Here is a 6,023-nt window from a genome sequence, read left to right as displayed (position 1 = left end):
AATCATTCCTTTTGGCCATGTTTAAGAATATATTTAATGTTAAGAACATTTTTTTTTGTCCTATATTTTCTCAGTAGGAACAACAGGTAAGTTAGTTGATTGACAGTAGGTTGACTTCTTAATCTTGATTTGATTCAAATTTTAGTGTTCTTAAACCCAATGAGGGTTTTACTTAACAAATAAAGAGATGCCCAGATCCCTTAATAGCATCCTTCAGCACACTAAAACCTTGAGTGGCCATATCTAATTATCAGGCATGATACCAACTACAGATACAATATACTTTGTGACTTGCGTAAGTCACGCCCTTCTCCATTTTTGTTTTCTTTACCCATAGCAAAAATCCAGACTTACCCACCCCACAAGGTTGTTGTGAGGTCTAAGTGGGTACATTTATTCATATATGGCTTCTGCCAAGTCATAAGTATTAGTTGCAAAACACTTAACATTTGCAGGCATCTGACTTAGTATGGTATGAAGTTGTTCTCTCTTTCCACTGGGGGAGTAGCACTCATACCATTTTCTGTGGCCTCCTCAACCAACCTTCAGGTGGGCATAGGATGGTTCCCCAAGTTGACAATGTGGTTGCAAACCCTAATATAAATAGTACAATTCCACTTAATGCTCTATTTTGTTTGTCAAAATCAGCAACAGTAAACAATGGGCAAGCTCATAGGGTTGAAAAGAAGGGGGGAGGGAGGGAGGGAGGGAGGGAGAGAGAGAGAGAGAGAGAGAGAGAGAGAGAGAGGGAGGTGGATGGCTCATTGATGGTGCAGTCCTGTACACACTCATCTAGGAATAAGTCCCACAGACTTCAATGAGACTAACTTCTGATGAGATGTGCAGAATTGCTGTGTAAAAGTTGTGATGTTGCGTTGCTCTTTTGAGGACATCACAGCATTCCAAAACAGAATAATGCTGACACCAGCATTGGTTAGGTGTGCAACAATGCTGTATTAAGCTACTGAGTATGTGTGTGGTTGAATGGGGAACTGAGGGTAATTTACCTATGTCTTTTTCTGGGCATTTTGGCTAGAGCCTGCTGTATTGTAATCACCCTTTATAGCAATATTGCTATAAAAATTTCTCCAGTACATTTACCTTTCAAGTCAACCACATCATTGTAAATCACTCTGTTAAATGTGACAGCTGTGTATTTTTTCCCAGCTGAGATGTTGGGCCAGTAGTTGGAGTGAGTCTTTGGTATTCAAATTTGGCTTCTGGATATGTCTGGTAAAATGGCGTGTATCACTTTTTGTGCAGTCATTTATGCATGTGTAACCACTGACACGATGGCGGCCTTTGCCAACCTGGTGCCCTCCAGATACTGGCTGCATCTGACAGGACTTGTAGTCCAAAACATCCAGAAGGTACCAGATTGGCAAAGGCTGCTCTATATTCATTAGACTAAGAAGGGCAACATACAGCTTATGGTTTATTCTTATTATTCTTATTATTATTCTCCATTTCCCTCCAGCTCTGAAATCTCAATATTATGTGTAGATATTTTCTTCCAAAATATGTGTATGTAAAATAATATTTGTTTTTGATGTTTCTGAAAATAGTGGTAGATTTTTTTTAATACTAATAATAATGATATTTACCACTGTAATATTATTATTAAACACTGATCTGATATATTAGGTAGAAAAATGAGTCCTTGCTTGGTCCTTAAAAGACCCAAGGCACAAGCCCATGAAACAAACGTGTGTAAAATGTGCATAAACTAATTTCTGTATGTAGATGCAAATTTCAGCTGACTCTCAGAGGGGAAAAGTTAATCCTTCAGGAAAAAAAAGATTTAAAAAGGAGCAGGATAGCCAAAACCCAGGTCTGAGGCCCCTACTCTCTAACAATGGCAGGTTGATCACTATTAACATCTTTAGTGCATTTTTGGATCTAGATTCCAAAAACATAGGTGGCAGGAAATCATCCCCCCCCCCATCCTGTTTTGCTCTCTTTAGCTTTTCTTTTCTTTTCTTTTACCGGTATCTTTTTGCTCCCTGCCCCAGCTTTCTCAACCACAGTAGTAGAAACCTCCAAAGAGGTGAAGAAGGGGTGTTGGAGAGGAGGGAAAATACATCACTCATGCCATAGGAAAAGCAAAATTCACTGGCAAGCAGGAGTTACTGCAGTACAGAATACTGAGCAGTTGTATCTCTTCTTGCCTCCACAGTCTAAGTCTCCATTTAAAGACTTGTGTGGAACATTGCATGTAACACAATACTGATATTTTCAAGACTGTACAGTTCAGTTTCTGAGCTGGATATGTTGGGAAATTGTGGTGAAAGCCGTGAGATTTAGGCATGCTGTTGTTTAATTTATGGCGGTGCCTCAAAGCAAATATTCCCTTAGTTCATACTGAATCAGTTTGTGTGTGTGTGTGTGTGTGATATGAAGTTATATTGGCAGAACATTGTGATTTTATTTCCTTTAACTGTGATGGGGACTGTAAACAATCCCTCTTGTGACAGCCTTCTTCGTATATTTTGGCAGAGATCTTGCACATCCTCTGTATTTCTCAGCTGACTTTTATAAATGTGATGAACGTGGCTGCAGGTCTCCAGCTAAGACACTGGCAGTCAAAGTAGTGCTCTGAGTAGTTTTCTTATCTTATTGGTGTATGTGTTCAAATACTTTTAATTGTTCTTGTTCAGATGCTTATTGAAGTTGTGCATTGTGTCATTACCGGTAACTGTTCAATGGCTTTAAGTGCATGGATACCAAGTATCCATGAAGACATAGTATGTTGCCTTAAAATTATATATGAAGAGTCAGGATATACATGTAGGAAACAAACCCAAAACCTAAAAATAGATAAAACTGTTGCTGAGTGGAAAGAAGATGTGAAAAGCATCATAATGGAGGAACACTGTTACAAATCTTTTATTTTAGAAGACTCTGCACAGCTCAGGGTTGTTACTGACATACACTAAGATAAATTAAGGGGGGGGAGGAAGTCATGTTTCCCCTCTTGGTTATCACACCCATTAATGTAACCAGAAGATCTATATTTAGACTGTATATTTGCCTAGGTCTAGGGAATGGGGAGAAATTTGGTTTTGTTTGCATTTTAATGAGAAACAATCCAATTCCCATCCTCAAACCAAAAGGCAGCTATCCTTTGAAATTCTTGCCTCTCCAAACTTTGTGACACAGCTCTCCAACAACAAAAAAATGGGCATGAACATGCATATATTCATGAAAAATGTACATGAAAATAAATATCTTCATAAACAGAATGAAGTGCTTGCAAAGATATGTATGTTAGTCAAAACTTTAAAATAAAGTGGGTGCAAATCTCACAAAAGTGTTGGCAAATCTTCATAAGGATTAATAAATATATAAATTAGCAAATTGCTATAGAAATGTGGAGAGTTGTATGTAAAAAAGAAACTGAAATGGAAAGATTCTTCCATTCCTGTTTAGGTCACCACCAGAGTGGCTTCAGCTCTGTGGAATCTATAATTGCTATTTATTACTGGGACCTTAAATCCACTAACTGGAGCCAGGTGCAAAAGATATACACTTAAAGTGGAAGAATCCTTCACCCAGCAGTTTGTTTTGAGCCCCAGAAATGAACTGCATTCACAGACCTTTCTGGTTCCTCCCCACACTCTCAGTTTCCTTCATTTCAGCAGTATAGTCTAGGCTGTGGGGGAAGTCATTTTGTTGCAATTGTTAAAACAACTGGAAGTCAGAAATCCTTCCTGTTGCACTTGGATATCAACTAGAACAGGCACCCGCAAACTTGGCCCTCCAGATGTTTTGGGACTACAACTCCCATCATCCCTAGCTAACAGGACCAGTGGTCAGGGATGATGGGGGTTGTGGTCCCAAAACATCTGGAGGGGCGAGTTTGGGGATACCTGAACTAGAATATCAGCAGATCCCAGACTCGCCACATTCCTAGTCTAGATTGGCTGCTGTTGGCATCCAACTATCTGAACAGACAATGAAGTGTCCCTCTGGGGCTGAAGTCAAACCACTGCATTAGCAGCACCAACATGACCCGTGCAGTGTTTATGGAAGTCCTGGGCTGCATAGACAACAACACCCTTGGGCTCGCTGATGTGGTCCAAAGGAAAGCAGATAAATATGTTTGGCACCAGCTTGGCTGCTGCAGTTGCTGATTGAGGCGTACAAGGCACCATCCAACCATTTTAGGGACTCCACTCCGGATTTGTGTAGGGCATAGTCCTTAGTCCTTTCTTCTCCCAAAGATATCCTGCAAAGGAGCAGATGTTTAAGATCAAAGTTTTCCTTCTCCTAGATGGATAACCTTCCTAGGTGGACAAACACCATCTGCCCCTCACTAACCTTTACAGTACATGCAGAAACCTCCTTTTTGATGATTGGATCCACTATTAGTCTCATCCACTCAATTTGCTGGAGCCTGTCTTCACATTCAGGGGAAGCTCCTACCTCACTGAGGGTTTGAGACCCATTGGCTACCCTCACCTGGTTTAGTCAGCCAGTCAAAACCGTTTCCTGGAATGTGGCCACTGTTGCACATTGACAGCTTCTAGCAGCCGCAAACTAACCCAGAAGGAGCACGACGTGCCCCCCACAAGAGGTAGTACCCCTCTCCTAACACCCAATACACCCCAAGGTTAGGTAACAGACTCATATTAATAGATCAGGGATGGAAAGTTGGTAAATCGGGATTACTGGTTTATATCCACAGCGGTAGTCACTGCGAGTTCCCTCACTGCGAGAAGCAAAACTACAGGGAACCAGGCAGAGGGCCTTCTCGGTAGTGGCGCCCACCCTGTGGAACGCCCTCCCATCAGAAGTCAAGGGAATAAACAACTACCTGACATTCAGAAAATACCTGAAGGCAGCCCTGTTTAGGGAAGTTTTTAAACTGTGATATTTTAAATGTATTTTAATGTTTGGTGGAAGCCGCCCAGAGTGGCTGGGGAGACCCAGCCAGATGGGCGGGGTACAAATAATAATAATAATAATAATAATTATTATTATATTATAACTACAATGGTGCAATTGCTGCTTCCTAGATCTGGTCATCAGATCATTTGTTTAGGAAAAAGAAAGAACACCGGGGGGGGGGGGGGTCCTGAAAGAAGGAAAATCCATCTGTATGCCTATTGTCTCCCAAGCACCTCATCTCCCAAATTTCAGTTATCCCCAGGTCTCTGGACTTCAGCTCCCATCAACATCAGTTAGCATGGGCTGTGGTTTGAGATTATGGGAGTTGTAATGCAGCAACATGGGATGTTATGAAGATTACTTCTAAGTGGAGTGTGTTGGATCAGGGATGGGGAACCTGTGGACCTCTAAATGTTGTTGGATTCCTTTTCCCATCAATCTCATGGCCAATGGTAGGAGCTTATGGGATTTGTAGTCCCTAAGCATCTGGAGAAGCCAGGTTGAGGAAGACTGATATAATATGTGTTCAGCAGTCTAATTTCCTTTTTTCATGATCATCAAAGTAAAAGAGCTCTGTGTTCCAGTGTTTTGCTCAGGGTAACTCCAAATGAACTTTGTAACGAACTCAGAAGATTTATTATCCATTTTCTTTCCTGGCTGAAAGTTCAGAATTTATGGCAATAAAAAGTAATGTGGCAGATGCTCGTGACATACCCTTGGCAAATATCTAAACCAAATAATTATTTTACCTTCAAATCACACCATCTGATTTTAGTTCCTCCAGGAGAGGACAAACTTGTCTATCTGAACCACTTGAAGGAGACCATTGTTATATCTCTTATACCACAACCGTGTTGACATGAGAACAGCAAATAAAGCACTGCTTCTTCTTCTTTAGCTAAGACTGAACAAATCTGGAAAAAGATGATAACTGATGTCACCAAAGCTTAGAGACTGCCCAGACCAAATGAATCCTTCAGTTCTTTAACTGACAGATGACAGATGTCTGCCTCTGTGCTTGCTTGCTTACTATATATGCCATTGCCATTCATGATTTGAATTCATGGCCATAAGGAGGAGCGAGGGAAGATGACAGAACCTTTCTGGAGGACAGGATAGCTAATTGTTTAGTT

This window comes from Lacerta agilis, chromosome 2, assembly GCF_009819535.1.
Source record: "Lacerta agilis isolate rLacAgi1 chromosome 2, rLacAgi1.pri, whole genome shotgun sequence".
NCBI classification, from domain to species: domain Eukaryota; kingdom Metazoa; phylum Chordata; class Lepidosauria; order Squamata; family Lacertidae; genus Lacerta; species Lacerta agilis.
Note: the sequence above shows the minus strand (reverse complement) of the source record.